The 24,555-nt window shown below is 41.8% G+C and overlaps 1 pseudogene; it reads right to left on the bottom strand.

The window, feature by feature from the left end:
• Positions 1 to 4,198: 4,198 nt before the first annotated feature.
• Positions 4,199 to 4,317, bottom strand: LOC120606912 (uncharacterized; annotated as a pseudogene).
• Positions 4,318 to 24,555: the final 20,238 nt, after the last annotated feature.

The raw sequence follows: 24,555 nt of genomic DNA, 5'->3' as shown, positions 1-24,555 counted from the left end.
GATGACTGGGAGAAAAGTCTCAGGTGGTGGGGGCATTGGAAGGTCATTTTGACCAAGAATTTCAGAGTTGGTCAGGAAAATTGTAGAGAATTGCGTATGAACCCACAAGACAGAATTTAAAAATGCACAGTAGTACTGAGGGGTGTGGGAAACCTGAAGTGTCTCGCTGCTGTAAATTACATAGAAATGCTTGATGTAATAGAGTACATATTCTCTTAAAGGTATAGCTGAGCTCATAAAAAATAAGCAAAATCTCCAGAGATGAAAATTAAGAGGGGTTTGAAAATCAGTGTGGTCTGAATGGAGTGGGCGAGGCTAAAGCTATCACTGCCTTAAGGGCACCTGACCTGTTCTGTGACCTAGAACCTTAGGGTCTGTACTGTGTGGAGGTGTGAGCCTGAGACCCCATACAGAGCCCTGGACTCAGGAACCTGCCCAATGGCAGAAGCAGATGACAAGGAAGCTATTTGTCCTGGCCTAGACTTTTGGTAGGAATAAATAACTCCTGAGAACTTGTAATAGAAGCCTGCCTGCCATATGGGGTTGGCTTTAGTTATAAATACTTGAACAATCCAGAAAACCCCATGTTAATTTTCTGTGGTCCCAAGTTTACCACACTTTCAAGGCATTTGCAGAAGCTAACCTAGATCCTTTTTAGAGGGGACTCCCCTCCCGCAACCAGGCCTTACAGGATTTTCGCCCATAAAATCCAGATGCTTATAGATCTCATTACCAAGTCATGGACCATAGGAGAACCTAGCCAGCATAAATAAGAGTCAATAGTAAGACAAAAGGCAGAAATAAACCCCCCAATGACTTCACATATTGAAATTATAAAATATAGAATATATAGTAAGCATGCTGAAATATTTGATAAAATAAAATATTGAGTTTAAAACATGAACAAGGATGGTTCTTGGCAGCCTGTTACCATCTCCACCCCAGTGATGAGAATCCTTGAAAAAATAATAAATAAATAAATAAATAAATAAATAAATAAATAAATAAATAAAATGAAACATGAGCAAGGAATAAAAGACTATCAAAATGACTTGAAATAGAAGACTTGAAAAAGAACAAACTAGGACTAGAAATTAAAAAACAAATAATAGAATATAAAAATAACTGAAGGGAGAATTAATAAACAAAAATATAGATCTGAAGAAGTTACCCAAATTATAACACCCAGAGAGAAAAAATTAAAATTATGAAAGAAAACTTAAGCGACAGGAGCACTGATGAGGTCTAACATATGCCTAATTGAAGTTCCAGAAGGAGAGAGAACAAATGTAGAGGAGTGATACTGAAGATATGGAGGCTGAGGATTTTGAAAATTAATGACAAACACGAAACCTCAAATTCAGGAAACTCAATGTATTATATCCCTAAGGCTTCTGTAACAAAATACAACAAACTGTGTGGATTAAAGGACAGAAATTTATTCTCTCACAATTCTAGAGGCTAGAAGGTCAAGATCAAGTTGTCAGTCAGCAGGGCCATACTCTTTCTGAAGGGATCTGGGAGAGAATCTGTTCCATGTATTTCTCCTAAGTTCTAGTGTTCCTGGCAATCCTTGGCATTCCTTGGCTATTTCAGTATGACTTCATCTTAACTAATTACATATGCAACAATTCTATTTTCAAATAAGGGCATATGCTGAGATATTGGGAGTTAGGACTTTAACATATCCTTTTGGGGGACACATTTCAACTCATAACACACAACAAATCTAAAGCAGTATAAAAATGAATAAATCCATACCTAGACACATAGTGAAAGCACAGAATGCTAAGGACAAAGAGAAGATTTGAGAGAAAAAAAAAAAAAAACACATCAGGAAAAAGGAAAAAGATTGAACCTTGAACTTCTCAAAAGTACCACAGGAATCCAGAAGACAGTGAAACGCTATCTTTAAAATGTTTCAAGAAAGAAACTGTCAACCTGGAATTGTATACCTAGCAAAAATCTCCTAAGAATGAAGGCAAAATAAAGACAGTATTTTCAGAGAAACAACTAAGCTTATTACCCACAGACCTGCCTGGAGAACTCTTAAAGGATGTACTTCAGGTACAGAGAAATGTGACTTTAGACTCAAGGTCTGAGTTCCAGTGGCTTTTTCCAAAACTCAAGTGCATGGTTAAAGGGTGAAGATTCCCTGTAGCTGAGGATATTCAAAATAACACACCACTCAGTGCAAAGGTAATTAGATTAAGAATGATTCTAAAATGTATTTTGAGCAGTGGCAAAAACATTGACTCAAGTTTGTAGCATTATGAATAAGGTACTATCTTTACTATGTAAAATATAATAAAAACAACAGATATCATTTATAATTATATATATTACAAATATATCAATATTACACACAAACACACACTAAAAAATGAGGCTGAGCTAAGAGGCATTACTTTTATGGAGAAAGTTATAAAACCTTTTTGAAAGCCATTAAAATTGACCTAAATAAGTGGAGATATAGGCTATGTTTGTGATAAAATGTCAGTGCTTTAAGGTGCCAAATCAAATGAAATCCCTATGAGATTTTTCATGGAACCTGATCAGCTAATTCTAAAATTTACAGAATAGAACGGTCAAGAGTAGCCAAAACATTTCTGAAGACAAAGATTAAGGTAGTGAGACTCATTGACAAAGGTATCAAGACTTTATTTAAAGCTACATCACTGGAGACTATGGGGTATCAATTCAGCACTAGACAGATAACCAACAGAACAGCAGATTTCCAACTTGACATATGATAGAGTAGTGGGGAAAGAATGGACTATTAAATAATTGATGCTGGAATAGTCTACCCACAGGCACTACAGATAAAACTGGATCACTATCTCACATCACACATAAAAGTTAATCCAAGTAGGTTAAAGACCTATCTGTGAAAAACCCTGAATAGAAAATACAGAAGAATATATTAATAACCTAGGGGGTAGGGGCTGAGATCTTAAGCAAGACACATAATTCCTAAATTATAAAGGGAAAGATTGACAGTCACCTATACTACAATTTAAAACTTGTGCTTTCAAAGATACCTGGGGAGGTGGGTAGGGCAGGAAGCAAGCTACAGAGTAGGAGAAAATATTTGCAGTGAATGCACCAAACAGGCAAAATATTTGTATTCACTGAGGTATAGAATTTTGTACCAATCAATAAGAAAAAAAGTGCAATGCAATGGGAAAATGGGCAAATATGAACAGGCAATTCACAGAACATGAAAACTGAGTAGCCAAAAAAACCAGAATTTCAAACTTATTAATAAAAGTAGGGAAATAAAAATTAAGGTTACAATGAATGATAACATTTCACACCCATCACGTTAGTATGTTTAAAATATGTTCAATACACTGTTCAATATGCTATTACAATCTTGTAATAGCAAAGAATTAGAAACATTCTAAATGCCCATTAGGAAGAAAATGGAACATGGTGCCAAGTGAAAATTAGTGAATTAAGCTCACACATCCACATGGGAGCAACTCAGACAGCTGTAGGCCAAAGTGCTGGAAGGAAACCCAAACCATGAAGCTAGCTATAAAGATTGTGTAGAGGAGGCAAAATTTTACTTTTACCCTCTGGTTTGTACTGGTCTCAGCCTACCAAGAACCAGTGTTGCGGTAGGACAAGCTCCTTGAGTTTCTTATTATGATTGCAAGATGCCCTTCCAAGGAAACTGAAAAAAATAAAGGCTTATTACTTATAGGACCTGGAAATTACATAGAACACCTGGGCCATAGCAAGGTTATGTATGGAGAGAGAGAGAGATCATGGAGCTCTGAGGTTCTGCTTTTCTTGGCCTTTAGGTGGAGAGGGGAAGCTGGGGCTTCAGGGGCTCACTCTTTATTGGTGAATTTAAAGCATTAGAGTAGGAATTTAAAGCATGAAAAGACAAAAAACAAGTGGCCCAATGGTTAATTATCAAACCAACCGAGACCTCTAAAGCCAAGGAGCCTCAGTGGGGAGAGGAAGCCTGGCTCTTTATCTAGTTATATGGTTAATTAGCAATGTGTTTATTTAAGGTAGTCATCTTTGAAGTGGATACCTTGGCAATCAAAGTTTTTTTTTTCTTTTTCTTTTATTATTATTACTATTTTTTTAATTTAATTTTTAGGCGAGGCAACACTTGGTTGACCTTATAGATTACAAGGACCTTGTCAGCTTATGATCTCTTATTTTTTTATTTTATTTTTTACACCTACAGCACCTGGTCTTCCTAGGTGGTCTCCCATCCAAGTACTAACCAGGCCTGACCCTGCTTAGCTTCCGAGATCAGAACGGATTGGGTTTGTTCAGGGTAGCATGGCCTTAGACAGCAATCAAAGTTTTCCCAGGTACTTGGCATTACAAAAAGGAAAAAAATAAAAAACAACTGTCAGGATTTATGCTATACCACCTTAGGGTTTTTTTGGTCCTGTGATAGCCTGCTGAAATGTGAAAGGGTTAAAGGAAAATTAAAACCTGAAACTGGACAAAGGAAGTCTATACCTTAGGCCTAGTTTCTGGAACCCCTAACTGCATTCTGTTAATCATGAAACTTGTAACAATGAGCTCATACGCTAACTGCCAATTTTAGCCTGTGTAATCCTGCTTGCTTGTGTGGCATGAAAAATAATCAATTGTATATAAGCTGAAAATTACTGTTTGGCCATCGCCCATGGGAACACTGGCTATTGCTCATGGGAACATAGGCAATCACCCATTGGAGCATAACATTCTAACAATAGGCTTTCTGCTTCTGTACTTCCCGCTTGCACACCTGACCAGTGGGTTGACAGGTAGTGAATAGGAGAGAAATAGACCTTTGTGTTTAAGACAGAATGAGGAATGGGATTTAGGGCTTAAAAACCTTGTATGTGGCATTTCGGGGCTGCTCCTTTGTACAGGACAGCCGCTGGCTAATAAACAGCCTTTGAGAGCATACTTGGTTTGGTCTATTCTATACAGGCCACAACGGTGCCTGTATAGAATTAAATTGACATGAGACAGATCAACAGAAGAAAAGCATATAGATATATTTAATATAAGTTTGATGTGACATGGGAGGCTTCATAAGGAATAAAGACCCAAAGAAATGGAAAAGGTTGAACAAAGAGAGGTATTAAAATCAAAGACAAAGGAAGACCAGCCTCGAAAATTCCCTGAGCAGACAAAACCAATTTAGTCATACAAACGAAGCTTAACTTAGCTTATTTTGCAAGACTAATGATGGGATTCAGGGCAAGCCTCCCCAAAATATGTTACTTTGGCATATTGATTACTTTCAATTAAAGTTACTTAAGATCAGCTGTTGCAAGTACATTCTTGCCCTCCTATGCCCTCCAACCACAAGCAAGAGATTTCAAAACAGCTCTAAAAAGGCCCTTACAGTGCACAAATAAAAAATTACAGTGCACAAGTAAAAAGTTGTTGGCCATCTGAGCAAGTAACCTTAGTCCACCTGCCAGACACTCGACTTGGATCCAACTATTCTTTTGAGTTTTACACCTAAGACATGGCTAAAATTAAAGCAAAACAAAACAAAACAAAAACAAAAACAAAAATACCCGTCAGATCTGTTTATGTCCGTTTCTATGTTTATGTTTCTATGTTATAGATATATGATATTCTCTACCTTTGAATGGTATTACTGAAACTGGAGGGCAACCGAGTCCGGGGCTTTTGCTGCCTGCACTGCCCAGCCAATAGACTGACACAGGAGTTGGGATATTTAGAATGTTTATTGTCAGAGCACCGCCGAGCTGAGAAGGCGGCAGATTAACACCTTCAAAACTGCCTTACTTTCTCAGGCCGGCTTAGGGTATTTAAAGGAAAATCTGAGTGTTAGTCCAGGGGTTACATGACAGTTCCAGAGGGGTCTGTTATGCTTCACGGAGCCATCCCTCTGACAACATGGTCCTCTGGTGGCGTTAGCAACCAGGGACAAAGATGGGAGTAGTCTGGAAAGAATGCTAGACCAGAAGAATTGTGATCAGTAAGCATAAAGGCATTAATCTTAAGTTTTAGGGCAACTTTTTATATCAGGGGACATTCCAAACTTTGGGTCAAGCCACTGGGGACAATCTATTATTGTTAAGCTATAGGGTAAAGACAAGTGAGGCCGGGGACGCTGTGAGGCTTCTACTACCAGCATCCCAACCGGGCTCTTCTTGAATTCCCCCCTGTCAAACAGGTAAAGTTCATATTTATGAAATCAGTTCAAGATAGAATTGATCAAAGTTCTGAAGGAAGTCTTGGGCCTTAGGAGACCACCGGGCCCTTGGTACCCAGCTGACAATGGATTTACACATGGGAACACATTGAACGCAACAGCAAGAAACAATTTCTATTATAATAAACAAGAAAAAAATAAGAAATGACTCCCTCAAACTAGTGAAGCTGGGGAGCCAGGAGGTGAGTCAGGATAGATCGAAGCTGAAAAATTCTTCTCTTTGTTTGATATTCCCCAATCTTGAGGAAATAGGGGCGACAACATCTCTGACTACTTTCTGCTGAAAAGGAGTGGAGTTCAAGGGTTATAGGAATAACACTGTCCTATATTCAATTAAAAATATTATCCGACTCTTAACTTCCCCAGAGATGTAAGTATAGCATGTTATATTAGCTATTGCATGAACTCCTTGCTTTACCAGCAAGTAAAGCCTTTCTATTGTCTAGAATTAATATGCTGAGGACTCTAAGGTGATTGATTGGGGTGTTAGAGCTTGAGCAATAGGATAGGCCAAAACAGCTGACTGTACAGGTTAAATTCTACGATGTCAGGTATTTAATAAGAGATGTCTATGAAAATAAAAGAAAAACAAAGGTTAATAATCAGAGCAAATTATAAACCAGCTTCTAAGTTCGTAAGGCTGTCAATCAAGATTTCTAGGTAAGGCTGGAAGCTTTATTTTTTGTAGTTTAATATGTCCCTGATGGTATTACCAGGTGCTAAGGCAAGCTTTCTGTGTGGCTTACACAGCACAAGTCACTGAGATTGTTTAAACATGAGCTGTTATTGCAATTTTCTGAATTTTATATCATGTTGCCCGTCTTTAGCTTGCATGGTTTAAAAACAAATACATTTAGTTTTCAATGATTCCTAGAGGATGGGAGAAAAATTGGAAACATGCTTGGAAAGTCATAGGCAGATATTAACTGCCTAGTCCAGGATCTAGTCCAGTTCACAAGTAGAAAACAAAACAAAATCCAAAAGACAGTGAACAACATTAGAATCTAACATGCACAAAAATATATTATAATTTTTATTTTTTCTCGCTAATCACCCCAATTTTTACCAATGATGACCAAATTAAGACTAATTTATTTGCAAAGCAAATCCTTTTAATAAATTTGGCCTATTCATTTGTATAATTCTAGCAAGAATATTAATTAACCGTAAGATACTTTCAATTCTGCTTTGCGGAATTAGATTGAACTAAGATTGAACTTAAAAGGCCTCGCAAGGCCAGAAAAGCCAAGGCAAGGACTTGCCATCAGAAGATGCCTGCAATACCTACAGGCTTCAGGTGAGTTCCTCTCTTCTTGAGGTCCCCAAAATGTCTTAAGGTTCCTGCACCTATCAAGAAGTGACATTCTTTACTCACATGGTAAGGCTGCTGGGAACCATACAAGCAAGGTATCAGGCCAACATTTCCAAGGGCTTTTACTGGCTTCCATAAGTCAGTCTTAATTTCTTAAAGCTGACTGGTCAAGTCCCAGTCTATGCCTCTCTCTCAAACCTGACATTCCAGTCAAAGGCTTGGTAATAAAAACCAGTTTCCGATCACGTCTTGTAATAAAGAGAGAACAGATTCTTACTGAACTTATGCATATAATACATTGCTATGAAAATAAAAATACTCATTAAAAGTTTCTGAAAAAAATTTTAAAAATAAAATAAAAGTTTCTGGATTCTGGGGGATCAGTAGGGAGAAAAAATAAAAATAAAAGTCCTAATTCTGTGTACAAAGATATAATTTACCAAATTATTAAGTCATAGGTAGTTTAAAAGAAACAAGTTTCCTTTTACATTTATTTAATTTACTTGTTCCTAACAGTAGTTTAGATTACTAATGAAAATCTTACCATATGGTTTTTTTCTTGCTGATAGATTTTATAACAAAGATAACATGAATTTATTTGACTAGAAAACCCAGATAGAACAAAAGTATTATTTAATGCTGATGATTCTAAAGATATGCCCATTTAACTAATCCAAATGCAAAACCAGCTTTAGCATCAAATATTTTTTTCAGATCATGTGACTCTGAAAGCATTTGGGTTAGTCTGTTATATTTTGAGAATTCTCATATAAGCAAGCATTTGTTTGTTTAAGCTTGTTTAGTATTACAAATTAGCAATAGCTGAAATCTAGAATATACATACATATACATACATAAACATACAGAGATCTCACAGCATAACAATGCAGTGAACCACTGAGCAGCCAGCGCTTTCCAGAATCTAAAAAATATATATGTATGTATGTATGTATGTATGTATGTATGTATGTATGTATGTATGAATGAATGAATGAAGCTAGGTGGGAAAACAGGGTGATAAATTGGAGAACTCATTTTGTAAAGCTAGGAGGGCACAAGCTGTCTCGGATTAAGATCCAAGTGCTTGTGACAAAGCTTGATTAGGACACTGAGAGGTGGAAACTGGGAAAATGACGAGAATGAAAAGAATGATGTTAAAGTGATCGATAACAGAAAAAATGTGTAGGAAAAGAAAACTTGCATTCTTTCCCTGTCCCTTAAAGTTGTAAATTTTCTCATGTCCTTGAAATGTAAATGCCCCAGGAGACAACCAAAATATTGTCTACAGAGACTTTTTTTTAAAAAGATGCTTTTTAAAAAAACACAAATTGCTATAGGATTTCCCTTGCCGAAATTGATGTATAATAGTGAAGTTTTTTTACAAAAGTACTAGAAATAATAAGGATGAAAAAAATGACTATATGTGAAAAGTAGGATGTGCGTTATCAGCAAAGAAATATATAAAGGATATGGTTGTTTTATTTATTGTTTTTTTAGGGGGGAGGGGGCGGTAAAGAAAAACATTTTGTCCTAAAGTAAAATGACTGTCTCAGAATAAGAAAGGAAAAGGATAGGACAAAACCTAGTTGGAAATAAAAAGTTGTATAAGGATTGTAGAAAAGGAATTTTGTATGTAGTCAAGATTGGAATAGATTTCTTTAAGTTTTTTTAAAAGGAGAATTTTGATATCAAAAGTTTGCTGGTGCAAAATTAGAATTTGGTGTTCCCTCCATTAAAAGAACAAAGATTTCTTAGATTATCAATCTGCTTTTAACAAGAAATTGTAAACAAAGGTTTTTCTTTACCTTTAATGTATTCTGCTTGGAAAATAAAAATTCTATATCAGATCTCTGGCTGCGCTGGCTGAAAATTACTGCTTAAAATTTATTCCTTGCATAGGAAGATTACAGCATAAAATTTATTACTTGCTTAGGAAGATTACTGCTTAAAATTTATTATTAGCTGGAAATTACTGTTTGGCTATCGCCATGAGAACATAGGCTATTAATTATGGGAACATAACATTCAAATAACAAGCAACCCAACCCATGGGTTGACAATAAGAGAAAAAACAGATCATTGTGTTAAGACAGAATGAGGAATGGGATTTAGGGCTTAAGAACCCTGTACCTCTACATTTCGGGGCTGCTTAATTTGGGGTCTGCGTACCCCTGGCAGACCCAGCTGGCTGAATAAAGAGTGTTTCCTATAACTCACTGATTTCTGGTGGTCCGTATGTCTTTCGGGGGCTGGCGGCTACAACATGGCTACTTAAGAAAACTGAGTCATTATTTTAAAAACTAGCTTTTGTTTTGTTTTGTTTTGTTTTGTTTTGTTTTGTTTTGTTTTTACGACTATGTAGCTTTCTGTATTTGCCTTTGAAACCTTTTAATTGTCACTTTGGTTGGATGGATAACTAAGTATTGTTTCACAGTAACTTATGGTCAGATGTTTTAAACTTCCCAGGAGTCAAATTCTAGGTGAAATTTTGTTGACTGTGAACTGGTAGTTCCAGATAATCCCTGGTACATCTCAAAGAACTGTTCTCTCTCCTTATAAAAGAAAGACGTTAGACTGATTAGACTTATTTGATATGTTGAATTTCATGGGAAGCACTGTCAAGTATGAATGATGCTAAACTTTCTTTAGCTTATATTCATATAAATATGTTATTAATATAAATGTTCCAAAATTATATGAAATTCTTAAAAATCTGGTTTTGGTATAATAAGTCACATTCTAGTTATTATCTTGAATTGTCATGTGTCACAGAAATTACCAAATTCCCTTGTCAATTGCATTATAATGAACACTTACCAGATCTTTACCATGGCTATTTTTAATATTTTGTCATTTGAAGACAGTAATTGTTTTACTCTGATGCTTTTGCCAAAATGTTCCAGCAAAAATGCTTCTTCAAAGAGATTCGTGGAAAAAACCCTGGACAAGTATTCTAAATTGCAGATTTCTGATAGCTTTAAGATCATAACACTGAACTAGGTAAGAATTTTCAAAACCCTAATGAAAAACTGATTGATTCATAAAGCTGCTAACCCAAAATGAAGCAAAACAAGAATTAATTACATAAGACTGAATAAACTGATGAAGATGATCATAGTTTGTATGATTTCACGTACAACATTGCTTGCTGATTCTTTAATGTTTTGTTTTCAGATTTAAAGGCCCCTTTTTCTCCTCTCCTTTCAGCTATCTATAACAGCAATTTGGTAAAATATATCTTTGCAACAAAGGTTGAAACTTTTATCTTTTTCTCTCTATACCCGATCCTTCCCAGAATCCTGAAACTCTTATTAAAAGTTCTTATTTTTTCATGATAATATATGTATTTGCATAAGTTCAATAAGAATCTGTTCTCCTTAGAACAGAACACAACTGGACGAGTCCTTGGCTTGACTTCTTAGCTTAAAGAGACTTTTAAGATATAATCTGTGTGATTTCTTATGAAAAGTTCCAGCAAAGCAGATTTTCAAAAGCCTATATGGTCAGTCACTATTCTTGCTGCACTTATGTAAATACATGTTTGTGGATATCAGATTCCAGTGCTATTAATTGTCTTCGAGGTTTTGTTTTCTACCTGTAAACTAGACTAGATCCTAAATTCTTCTAGTTTCCTTAAATATTTGGCTACAACTCTCCAAACTAATTTTCTCCCACTCTTTTGACTTGGAATCACTATAAAACTAAATCTGCCCTTTTCCCAAAGCCATGCAAGCTACAGCTGGAAAACTTGTTATAAATTTCAGAGGAATCGCCACACAGTTCATGGGTAGACAATCTTCATGACTGTCATTATGTGGTCTCTCAGAAGGATCACCAGAGATACTCAAAATGCAAACCAGAAAAATCTATCAGATTGCCACTGCTTGCCTTCACTCTATCTGAAGCTGTTTCAAACTCAAATCTAGAAATCTTCTCAAATGCCTGCTCTCTGAACTCAGAGAGTGAATTTATAATTTGCTCCAGCTATTAAACTTTGTTTTTCTTTTGTTTCCACAGAAATGCCTCTCATTAAATTACCTGATTGCTCACATCATATAGACCTAATTTAGGTGGAAACTCACCTGCAACACCTCCTGAAATGAAATATCTTTATGTTAATGCTATCCTAAGCAATTATGAGGACATGTATTTGCTATTGCAATATGTTCTGCCTATGTAAATAACTTAAACAAAATTGAAACCCATTTGACTTACCTAGTTAAATACTGGCTTCTGGAAATCTCTGCTCTGGGAAATTTTTCAATCCCTTGGTTATTATTCCCTTTATAGTCATCATATTAACCTCTCTAGTATGTTAAATACTCTCAAGGATTTTAAATGCCCGTTGGCAACCATTCACATGCCAAATGATATCCATCAGGACCAGACAATTGGATGAAATCAACAATAACTACATAAATAATGAAGATGATGACTACATGGCCCTCTGGCCTGACAACTCAACTAGTGCAAATACCAAATAGGTGATTCTTCAGCCTGACTGGTACCGAGAATAACACTATACTGGTTGGTGATACTCTCAGCCGGCTGAGAGAATAACCGAAAGGGGGGAATTGTTAAAATCAAGAACAAAGGAAGACCAGCCTTGAAAATTCCCTGGGCAGACCAAATCAGTTTAGTCATACAAACAAGGCTTAATTTAGCTTATTTTGCAAGACTAATGATGGGATTCAGGGCAGGCCTCCCCAAAATATGCCACTTTGGCATATTATTTTAAATTAAAGTTGATACGGGACATCACTTGTAAAATTCCTAATCTTTTAGCAGGAAATGATATGGGACATCTCTTGCAGAGTTCTTAATCTTTTTTAGTAAACCTAATTTTCTTCCCTCCTTTCTTTAGGAAAAAGGCCCTCTCCCTCAAATCCCGACAATTGCCCGGAAACTGGTGACTCAGATCTTCTGGCTATTGATAAGGGTCATTGGCCCATTGTTCACAGAAATATGTTAGGCCAGACAGGGCCCCTAGAGTCTGAGAAGGGAGGGGACTTTAGGCCAAGGGTCTTTTTTACTCTTTAAGAAATATCTTAACCAAGCCTGTTTCCCTTTACTTGCTTAATAGGCAAATCAATAGAAAGGAACAGATATATGATTTAAATAACAAGTTTGTATCTTCTTTTCCTTGTCTACGGACTGAGGTGGCACTTCAGCAGGAAACCCAGGACCCCATCCAGACTAAGGCAGAAAGGGAAAGAGCTCTATTAAACCCCAATAGGCAAGGACAATGGATCTTCTCAGCAGGAAGCAAAGACCTCCCGTCCCTCAACATCCATACTAATAATAAGGGGGTTTATGGCTCTTAGAAAAGAGGCAGCGTTAGTTAGGGGTTTTCGGGTCTGCCTTCAAAGACACTGAGGTCATCCTATCCTAGAAGGGGGTCCTCCCTAATACGCCCGCAAATTAAGCAAGCCAGAAGGTATTTGGGGGCTAAAAGTAGCTCCTAGAAAGAAACAAGTGAGCAGAGAATTAAGTACCAGTTTAAGCCAGTCACTCACACCTGTGCAATGAAGACACCCTAATGACCTTCAACTCGCCTGAGCCTCATTATACAATCATTATGATATGATGCATATGCCCAGAAGTTTATTAATATCATTATAACAGACTGAATTCTGGAAAGGAACATGCGCAGAAAGCAAATGATGAGTCACTGAGTCCTATTGATCTTAGTTGTCAATCGAGGAAGCCCAACCCTCTAAGAAAAGTAACCACCCACAGCAAATAGGGATAAAAACCCCAAAGGCTCTGTTACCAGGCCTTTTGAGCCACGATTCTCTTGTTCAGGCTCTCTCCGACGTCTGGAAGTGTACTTTCCCTTCTAATAAAGCTTTTCTTTTCTACTGTATTTCAGTGTCTTGCTCAATTCTTTGTTCGAGACATCAAGAACCTGGACAACGCTTCTGGAGAGGATCTCTACTCTCCCGTAACAAAGTTACTTAAGATCATCTGTTTCAAGAACATTCTTGCCCTCCTTTGTCCTCCACCCCCAAGCAGGAAATAAATTTCCCATGAAAGGTACCCTCCCTATACCAAAGAAAGAGGCACCCTTATTGCTAGAGATAGGGAATTCAGGGCCGAGAAGGTGTATAAACAAACTTCATCACTTCAGTAATTTGCTACTCCGAGCCCGAACCCTTTTGTCAATTTTTCACAAATACTTGTTTCTTCGTTTAAAAGGTATCAAAGCTGACTGCTTTGGTCACTTCCTTGAGCCTCAATCCAAAATTTGGTTTGAGTATTCCATTTACAAACTGTCTTTTTGGTATGTGCACTATAAATTTTTTTTTTTTATTTTAAAAGTTTAATTACTACTTCAATGATTCACTGATTCTACTTTGGCTATTTATGAACCTTGACAGAGGCAATTGTGAAAAAGTAAAGAAACTATGTGGGAAGGATAAAGGAAGACAATATTTTAAACAATCTACAGAATTCTTTTTCCTCCTTGATGATAAAACTTTCCTTCTGGTATAGGGAAGACATCTTTCACACGGTAATTTCATCTCTTGCTTTTAAGGAAAAGAGGGCAAATCAAAGTGTTTTTCTTGCATTTGCTGTTTTCTAGTGTCTTTGTAATTGCACACAAACTTCAGTTCTTTAATAGTTTTTTTTCTCTAATTCAAGCCGTCTATTCCCTCTTCCCCCAATCCTCTCTATGCCTAATCCTTTACTCATTAAGCCTTAGGATATAAGATTAACTGAGGCTCAAGTTTATAAACTGGAGGACTATAGGTTTCCGTCTATAGGTTTTGGTTGGACTTTAAGGATAATATCTTGGCTTGTCTTTCAGTTTCAGGCCTATCAAGGCAGAACAACACCACCACTGGACACAGGACCAGGCAAAGGGCCCAGACGGGATGGTGCCATGGCTGATTCCAGGACCAGACACAATGACCTTATCCCCGTCCAATTGTCCAATTAGTAGCACCCAGGACCCTAACTCCCTTAGTTTCCATGACAACTAACTTTTCCCTATATAATCCGTACTCCTTTTGAGCGATAGCTTGCCTGTGCCTCTGGGACTTGCAACTCTAATAAATCTTACTCTGCTGTAAAACCTGCACGTATCTATCTCTTCTTGGTTTAGGAGAGCACGTAGGCTGACAGACACCCTTTTTTTGTTGTTGTTCCGATAACATCTTTAACTCAAAAGTCAGTATGCCAGAGAGGCCTATTTGGGGGTGGCATGTTCTAAACTCCTTCAATTACAAACACATTCACGACTTTAAACACCAAATTCCTGAGGGTTGTTTCCTCTGTGGAGGCAGAGGCGGAAACTCCTAGAGGATTCATTTCAGCCTGACCCAATGGGGAATCCACGAGTATTTAAACATTATTCTTTATAATAACAAACTAAAACCACCATAGTAACAAAAGGATCATCGTACGTTATGGCAGGACCTTTGCACTGCACTTTATTTCCCCTCACTTGCCCCCAAGAAAGGCGCTGCTAGTACACGTTTCTCGGGTCTGCTGGGATCGCAGACCAAGCCGGCCCCGCGCCTGGCCCCGCCTCTGGCCCCGCCCTGCGCGCAGAGCCTGCTGGGGGTAAGGTGGGGGGTGGATGGACTCACTTACTCACCAGCTCCGCCCCCTGGCCCCGCCCCGGCCCTGCCTCGGCCCCGCCCCGCGCGCGGAGCTCGCTGGAAGGAGGTGGGGGTTAATGGGTAGGTTGCCCTGGCAACACTCAGCGAGGGAAACGAGTAGGTGAGCGCGCGCTGGTCCGTTACGGTCCGGTGACCAGAGCGGCCACTGTGCCCAGGACCTCTGAGGGCGCCAGGTGGCTCCATTGCCACGCGGCCTCCGAGGCTGAAGGGAAGAGGTGGAAAAATCTCTCGGCAGTGTGGAGTGTTGGGGCCTCTGAGGCGAAAAATGAAGGGTCTGGGGGGGCGGTCTCAGGTGTTTGGATCCCTGGGCAGAAAGGCATCTCAGGCATCCGAAGTGGAAGGAACAGGGGTCCCAGAGGAGGGAAGGGAAGACAGAAAGCCGTGAAGAGGGTGGACTCAAAAAGTGGAGGGCGGAAATGGAGATAGAAGAAACAGCTGGGCGGCCTCCTGGCAAAGCTAAGTCTATGACATCATTCCCCAGCCTTATAAACCAAATCACAGCAAACCATGATATAACCCTACTAATTTTTGGAAGGTCAGTATTTTTTATGTACAAGATAGGGTAGGGAAAGAACTGGGGAAAAGGAAACCAAATCATTGAGCAAACCATGATAGACAGCTACTAATTTTTGTAAAGTCAGTACTTTTTATGTACAAGATAGGGCAGGGAAAGTACGATCAGGAAAAAGGGGGATGGGATGGGGCAGGGCATATAGAAGGAAAGAAAAGAAAAGCTCTTGATCTTAAGAGCCCAGTTCTGGAGCAGGAAGGGACCTCAGGTTGCTTTCGCACAGGTAGTTAGGAGTCTCACCACAGTGCTCATTGGTGCCTAAAGCTCCCTCTTAATCACTCTGAGACTTACCTTTACCTCTTGGAGGACTTACCTTTGGGTTAAGGAGGGGGAAGAGGAAGGGGCATATACTAAGGAAAAATGTCAGTGGGAGGCGAGGGAGAGAACAACACTGAGGCCCAGCCTGCTGAGAACTAGACGCTGGTTTTCAGAGAAGTCTGTGTCATGAGCACCCCAATCCCATTTCAGGGTGTGGTGGACCAAGTGTGAGACTAGGAGGTCTGGAAAAGACCCCTCTCGGTAATCTTTGTCAATAAGGAGAATTCATGTGGGATCCACTTCTTGGGCTTGACACCCCACTCCCCCTCCACTCCCCACCCCACTACGCTATCTTGTTCATGCTTTGTTTATTCTTTGCCAGGGAGCCCTGGGGTTTCAGGCCACATCCCTCAGGGAGGAGATTGGTGGTCTCCCTATGGCATAAGGCAAATGGACTCTGTGCCTTTAGGGAACATTACTGCTGATTATATCTATGGGGAGGTTATTGAGCTCCCAAAGTTTTCTGAGGCCGTTTTGTCATCTGTAAAATAACCACTGCTCTGGCTTCTTCTAAGGTTGTTATAGAGACCTAGTGAGAAAAGGACACAAAGTCCATTTAAATTAAGGGTACGGGGCCCTCAAAGGCAAGGACGTGTTACAAGAAAACCCAATCCATGAGGCTTGGGGAATTGCTGGGAGAAGAAGGAGCTGGAGTCAACCTGTTCAGGCCACAGCCGCGTTCTCCTTGCTGCCCCATTTCCAAGGAGGCTCAAGTCAGCTTAACTCGCTGCCAGTCTGTTTGCCTTCTTTTTGCCTGACTTTGCTCTGAGTCCAGAGACCTGGATTTGAAATCTGGATCTGTCACTTAGTAGCTGGGTGACCTTGGGCAAATCATTTCAGCTTTCCTGCTTAAGTAGAACTAAGATGGCTTGTGAATAAAATCATATAAACCAAGGCATTTCTGGCTCCAGAGGGAGGCTGCTGCTGTGGGGGAGGAGCTCTGGCTGGGAATCTGTTAGTTACTTTGTCACCAACTGGAAGGGCCTAGGGACAAAGGACTAAAGCCATCTTGACCTCATCAGTTGCTTTGTCCTCATCCCTTATGTTATGCTATCATCTTCAGCACCATCACCATCTTTAGCCTAAGCATTGGCCTTGGCCTCAGTTTCCTCATGTGTGATTTTGGGATGATTCCTGTAGGAATCAGTAAGCTTAAGATAAGGAAGCTATTAGGTCACATTACAGTTTAAATGCATTAGTGGGGTGTTTAGTTCTAGGACTCAGCAGATGGCATGAGAACAGAGCCGTGCAGAACATTAGGGTCCCTGTTGATAGCTGATTAGAATCTGACCCGTATAAGCGGGGAGGGCTGGGGAGCAGTGAAGAGTTGGTTGGAAAAGGAGGCTGAACAGAAAACCAGGTCATTGTCAACACACTGAAAATGATAAATCCTTTTCTTATAAAGCAATTATTTAGATTAAGAAATTATGAATTTTACAAACACACAAAAGATCATAAAAAAAAATCCTGACTTTTTTTTCCTTTTTAAAATTTAACTGCTGGACATACTTTCACCTTTAAAATACTCCCCCCGCCTTTCCATATTTTTTAACTGCAGACTCTTCGGTTACCTTTTTATGTGACCATGATTTTGTAATGGGGAGAATAGATAATTCCGTCATCTTTCCTTTGGGAGTAAACACATCCCCACGAGCCATTTATGCACCCAAATAGCAATAATAATTTAAATGGACACAGAAATATTTCAAAGCATATAAATATTTCCCACTCTGCCCATACATTAGTGATCCCCCAATTTTACCTTCCCTTTTAGCCACATCCGAAATGCCCATAGCTACTCTCTCAGATGTGTGACAGGAAATTTGCAACAGAAAGAGACAGTGGGCCTCAACCAACTCGTAAAAATATCTTGGGCAAATTTTCCAAAAGCATCTGACGATTGAAAGTATTGCTGATGCTTCTCCCAGGACAGAGGCCCTGAAGCTTAAGCTCCACTTACTACCTTCACTGTAAATCCACCTCGGAACATTTGCAGCTATGCAGGGCTCAAGGTTAGCCCCTGGAGAGTTCAATGGAAGCTAGTGTAAGCCTTTGAACAATCCAGGGGGCTAGTTTACTCTTAATTTTGGCTAATTTTGTGTTGATACACAAGCTCCCCCATCTACCCACCTCCTCCCCGCTCCCCGACCTATCCCCACAAAACATACACAAAAGGGAGGTTCCCGAGATTTCCCCACCCCAAAAGCAGGCCCTTGGCCCTGAGCAGAGTTCTCTGCTGAACATGCCCTGCCCTCTCTCGCACACACAGAGTTGGTGAAGCTGAACTTTGAACCACAGGGACGCTTCCTGAAAGGGCAATGAGTGGGACCCAGAAAAGCTGATTCAGAACCTCTAAAAGCCCTAAAAGCTCCCCTTTAACCTGCCTGTCCTGTAATACGGCTGTTTTGAACAAGTCCACAAGTAAAAAAATACATGTCAGCAGGGGAGGCGAAACAAGGGAGAAAAAACGCAGAACTGGAAGAGAAGAGACAAGGCCACAGCTTAGAAGGGAGGGCAGTGGGGTGAGGGCGGCTCTCTTTGTGCTGCTGTACCTGAGGCTGGTACTGCTGTTAACTTGCTGTGTGACTGTGGGAGAAGCCTCCTGTTTACCTCTCTGGGACTCGGCTTCCCCTTTAAAATAGGGCTGCCAATACTTACCTCTCAGGGTTGTTGTGAGGATAACACGGGGTAATGTCTGGGGCAATTGCTTGGGAAATTGGGAAAAGTCACTCATACAGGACCCCTTTGTAATCCTTTTGGCCAAAGCGGGGAAGTAGACTCAGAGGCCTTGGACCCTAGCCTGGGCCTGGCCTGTCTGCAGAACTTGCCCGGGCCTTCACTCAAAGCTGACCCTGCCTCCGGTGGAGCAGCCCTGCTCCAGACAATCTCCCTCACCCTGGCACATGCAGGCGCCATCACAGAGAAACTCTGAGCTCACTTGGTAGGCACCCCAGGGCCGGGCCCATGGGAGCAGCCTGGAATACGGAGAATTTGGTGTTCTGTTCCAGCAGGCCCTGGCTGTGGGAGGTAGCCCAGCCTACCCCTCCAGGGGGCTGCAGGGAAGAGAACCAGTGGAGGCTGGGTCCCAGATGAGGGCCTCCCGCAGGGGAAGAAAGTGCATGTGGGAGACCGGTCAACAGAGGCGGTGACAGGGTGGCCCCAGGGCCTGGGTCAGGCAGGGAAGAGCAAGGGGTCCAACTGAGCAGAGACTACGAAGCCAAAGGTTCACCTCAGTCTCTGGGCCCAGAGTCGGGGCACCACCAGCGCTTGAGGACCCGGCTGCAGGGCAGACAGCCTCCTGGAGGGTACGGGCCTGCTTGCTTTACTGGTTGATTCTCTTCCCAAGGACACCCGGTGCTTGCTCTTCTCGCCCCGCTCCCGCTCTCCACTGCCTCCAGTATCTGAACGTATTCTGTCTTTCCAATGTGTACGGAGTAAGCCCTTTAAAAAACAAAAAGCTTACTTGAAATGATAGTTTAAGGTTCGCTTCCAGCAGAGAAAATGGGTGTCAGGTTCTGGGGACAGGCCGGCTGAGGTCAGGGGAGCCAAAATGAAGCTGACTGCAGCATTAAGGATGAAGAGCAGGAAGCCAGAGGGGAAGCGGGGGAACGCATGGGGCTGAGTGGGAGGGCTGCTCGTCAACAGCCTGTTGGGGGTCTGGGGTGATAGAGGGAGACCTTCACAGGTTGCGGCCCCATAGGCAGTTTAGATTCCCACGCCTAGGCCTTGGGATCGGTCAGAACCTGGTGTTATTAAACACCGAAGGCATGTTGGACCCCAAACAAAGAATTCTCTCTCTCCTCTTTTCTATCTTAAATTAGATCCAAACTCAAAGTCTATAGCTACTGGGTACCCTTAGAATCCAGTGCTCAGCAGCCCCATGTAAGACCCCTCTTCCTACTGCCTCCAGGCCCCAGCAGAACATCCCTGGCAGCTGACAGAAGGAGAGTGGACAGGGAAGAGAGTGATAGCCCAGACCCCACACACTGGGAGTCTGACCCAATGCAGGGTCAGCTTTAGCCCAGTTCCGCCACCGTGTTGGGTGGGGCAAGGAGCAACTCCTACATTCCCTCTCCTCTCTGAGCACATCTGTGCCACACTTGGCGAGAACAGGCATCACCTGCCCCGGGGGACAGCGCAGTCGCTGGGTCTCATTTATGATAGCTTCCGGTGTGTATGAAACCTCGTAATTGCCATTTGTCCGGTGCCGAGCTCTGCCTAGTGACAGGGCGACTAAGTGTGGCCTCTGCCCAGTGGGTGGCGCCCTCCGTGCTGTGACTCCCCACCCCATCAGCACTTCCTGCCTGGGGCAGGTTCCCCGGCCAAGGGCCAGGGAGCAGCAGCTGTGCAGTTCTCAGGACACTGGCTGTCCTCCATTGGGGATGCTCCCAGCCTTGAGTGGTATTTGTTTCTGCAACACGGTTCCCACTGGGGAAGGTCTGTCTTCGCACACTGCTGCTGGCTCACGGCTCCAGGACGGCTCAGCTGAGCCTTTAGCAGTTGTGCTCTGCGGGCTCCTGGTGGTGATGTTATCCTTTCTTCACCACACAGAGGGCTGGCCATTTTAATTGGATTCCAGTACCCTTCCTTCCTCCTTTTATTTTTTCTTTGCTTTCTGGCCCAAACATTTACTTTTTCTAACCTATTCCTCTAGATTTTGTCTTCTGGGGTCTCCCATGGCAAGAGAAATAAAAACCAGTCAATTCCAGGTTCATCACAAGCATCCGTTGTTGAAACAGTCCCATGGCTCCGGGACCTGCGGCCAGCTCCCCTCCCAGCACCTGGCCTTGCTCGCCTCTGGTTGGGCTCCGCTGTGCCTTCTTAAGACCTAATCCATACATCTTAGAACATATTCCCTCGGGGCCTGAGCGATTCCCTGGATCCCCACCCACAGTAACTGTGCCAACCTAAAAAAGCACCCCTAAATCCTCTCAGTATCTGATGCTCATCTTCTGTTTCTGAATTTGCCCAGATCATCTACAGCTTCTGAGAGCTGCCAAGCTCATAGGATGCTTCTGGTTCTTTCGGAGTCCCTGAGTTCAGCATTGAATGGCCAACTCTTCAAGAATGTTCTGGGTCACCTGGCTTCTCAGGGATGGCCTTGCCTCTTCCCCAAACCTCTGCCGCCTTCTCCCAGTAGGAGCTTGACTGTCCCCTGAGTTGGTCTGTGCCATCTGGTCCCTTCCAGCACTCATCGACACCTTCATCTCTGCCCAGCCTGTCTCCTGACACCTCACATTCTCTTAAGAATGTTCCTCTTCCATAGCTTGTCTCTCTTCCTCCCTTTCCATTGCTCATGTTCTGAGGGTTAGGCTGTGGCATGTTTTTCAAACCATTCCAGTTCTTTCTGAATCTCCCAAGTAAATCTGACTCCTTGGGACAGATGGCTCCCAGCACAAGCATCTGCATGGCTTTGCTAGCTTTGGGTGCGCAGTGATTTCAGCAAGTTGGTTTTATATCTCAACCAACAAAATGGCATATTCTCTAAAGGGCCTCAGTTCCTTTGAATCCTATTATCCATTAGCAAATTCTCATCCTTTTGTGGGCAAGCCAGGCCTCAGTCTCCCAACTCAGGGGACAGACTCTCAAGAGCCTAGGATGTATTTCCAGAGTGCGGGAGGGACCATCTACAGCCCCTGCTATGGCAAGAAGTCACCGGTCACTGCCCCACTATGTTGGCACACAATTCCTACCTTTGCAGTTGAAAGTGCCTACATTGGACCTGGCTGAGAACCCCTACCCCTGACCTGCCTAAGAAGACTCAAGCTCTCTGGAGCTGCCTCCGACCCGCTCTTCCCTCACAGGTCAAGGCCCACTTGAGACCCCCACCACTGCTCACCAAACCCCAGTGGCCAGCGCTTGCTGAGGCCTCGCGTATTAAAGAAAGAACACTACTGTGAGTTTGTGACCGCCCCCGAAGCGCTACCCTGAGCTGCTGAGGTCAAACCCCCATGTGAACCCTGCTCGCATAGCAGGATGAAGCTTGTCACCAGGGCCAATAGTTAAGAGCCAAGCATACAACCATAAGCATCAGCTCATAGAACCAAAGCATCGTGGGGAGCCACCAACATCCCCAGGAAGCCCCTGCGCACATGCCGGGCCTCTCTGCAGCCTTCCCCGGGGGTGACTGGTGTGGACTCAAAGCTCGAAGCCATTGCACAAGAATATGTGGGTTTGAGGAGGCCTAAATAGAAAACAGTTTTCTTCCAGTTCCAATCTCAGGGCCTCTGCCATAGTTGTGGCACGTGTCATCATAGCATGTGCCGCAAGGCAGGTGGTAGCACACGGCTGCACAGGTACAGGGGGTCAAGCCAGGCGGTTCAGGGTGCAGATGGAGTCTGGGAGAGCTTCTCCAGGGATGGAAGCACCACATAGGAAAATGTGAGGAAATGGGGTAAGGGCCCCCCAACCCCAGCAGGAACACCAGTGGCAGGAAACTCAGGGAGGCTGGGGGTGGGCTGAGGAGAGGGCAGCGAAATGAGGTCAGCCCTGGGCATGGACAGGAGTGTGACAAGTTCTTAGAGGATTGGGGGGTCTGGCAGCACCTATGTATGGTACGCTTGTGGTGGTCTTCCCTTCGTCCTATGTGTGTGTGTAATCATTTGTATTGTGGAGTATAACACACACACAGAAAAATGCATAACTTTTAACAAATATAACACAGACACTTGTAAGAACAGAGAGGAAAAGAATGCCATTGCAGCGACCCATCAACTCCCTTGTGTCCTGCCTGAGTCATGGCCCCCCCTCCTCCCAGGACTATTCTGACTGTGAGGAAAATTGTTTCCTGGCTTTCATCAGTTTTGCCACCTAAGCCTGGACCTCTGAACAATGTAGTTTGGGGTTCCCTGTTTTTGAACTGTAAATAAATGATTGCATTATCTGTATGTTGTACCTTTTGCTCAACATTTTATGCTTGTAAGATTTATGCATGGTGATACGCATACCTATAGCTTGTTCATTTCCCTGCTGTGTAGTATGCCATGACATAAATATGCTGCAATTTATTTATCCATTCTATTATTGATGGACGTTTGGTTGTTTCCAGATACAAGTTTCTTTAGGGTATATGCCTAGGAGTGTTTTTGCAGGCATGTTAATTATAGCTGACACCAAGGTTGGTAATGGTATCTTGTGAAAGCTTTAATTACACTCCCCTGATTTCTACTGAAGTCGAACACCTTTTCTATCTGTATATTCCCTTTCATGAAGTGGCTTCTAAGTCCTTTGCTAATTTTTTATTGGGTTGTATATTACTAATTTGTACAAGTTTCTTTATATGTTCTGGATATGATGAGTCACTTGTCAATCATGAGTTGCAAATGCTTCAGCAAATCTTTTCACTCTTTTTATGGTGTCTTACTAATACAAGGTCAAGTATGTACATCTTTTCCTGAGTCATGTATGTTTTTGCATCTGATTCATGAAATCTTTAAGATGATATTCTCTTATATGATCTTTTAGGATCTTCTGTGATCTTTATGGCTTTAATTCATGGAGAACTAATTTTTGTGTGGGTGGGAATAGGAATCCAGCTTGATCTTTCTCCCCATGCAATAGCCAGCTTCCCATTGTACCCGGTTGGCCAGGCCTTCACACAGACTTCACCGCGGCCCCATTGTATATCGTGTCCTACGTGTGTGCGGATGTCTGTTTTGGGGATTTCCTTTCATTCCATTGGTCTATTATCTGCCCCTGTGCTGATTTCATTTTGCCTTAATTACGCAGCTTGATAACAGATTTTGACGTTGGAAAAGTGAGTCCTCCCACCTTGTCTTCTTCAAGAAAATGTTACGGCTCCTCTTAGTCCTTTGGGTTCTCATGTGAATGTTAGAATTTGGTTGTCAAATTCCATCCAAAAAATCCGTTGGACCTTCTGGGTCTGTGTTGTCATAAACCAAACTGGGGAGAAGTGACATCATTGTAGTATTGCCTCCAATCTGTAGATATGTTTGTTCTATTAGTTCTTCAGGGATCCTCAGGGTGCTCATTTTCGCTGTGGAGTTCTGCACTTCTTAGATTTATTCCTAGGTACAGGGCAACTTATTCTGTAATTGCTTGTTTATTTTCCTCCCCCCACCATCTTCTCTTATTCGAATGTATGAAGTCATATTCTGTATGGTATCTGTAGTCATATGTTATTCTGGAAAATGTCTGTTTCCGCATTGATACTCAGTGCATGTATTCTAAATAATCTCTGCCTTGCTTGTCTGGTAAATATGTTACTGTAGTGACACTATGTGGGATTAAATGTTAAACTTGTATAAATTCACACCCTTCATGTCCTTCTTTGGCTTTTGTATATACTCATGATCACCATTATCCTTAATGTCAACACAAAAATGATCCTTCTCTACACCTTTAAATGGCAATAGAGGGATGGATAGTAAAGGCTGAACTTCTCTGCTTTGTAGCTGTGTTTTATTTTGACTGGCTGCAACTCACTAAGAAGTCACCCCGTTATTGAAGGATTCATTCTTGGAAACAGGGCTTCTTTCCAGAACTTTTCTTA

This window comes from Pteropus medius, unplaced genomic scaffold, assembly GCF_902729225.1.
Source record: "Pteropus medius unplaced genomic scaffold, Ma_sr-lr_union100, whole genome shotgun sequence".
Lineage (NCBI taxonomy): Eukaryota > Metazoa > Chordata > Mammalia > Chiroptera > Pteropodidae > Pteropus > Pteropus medius.
Note: the sequence above shows the minus strand (reverse complement) of the source record. Positions and strands in the feature narration are given on the sequence as shown.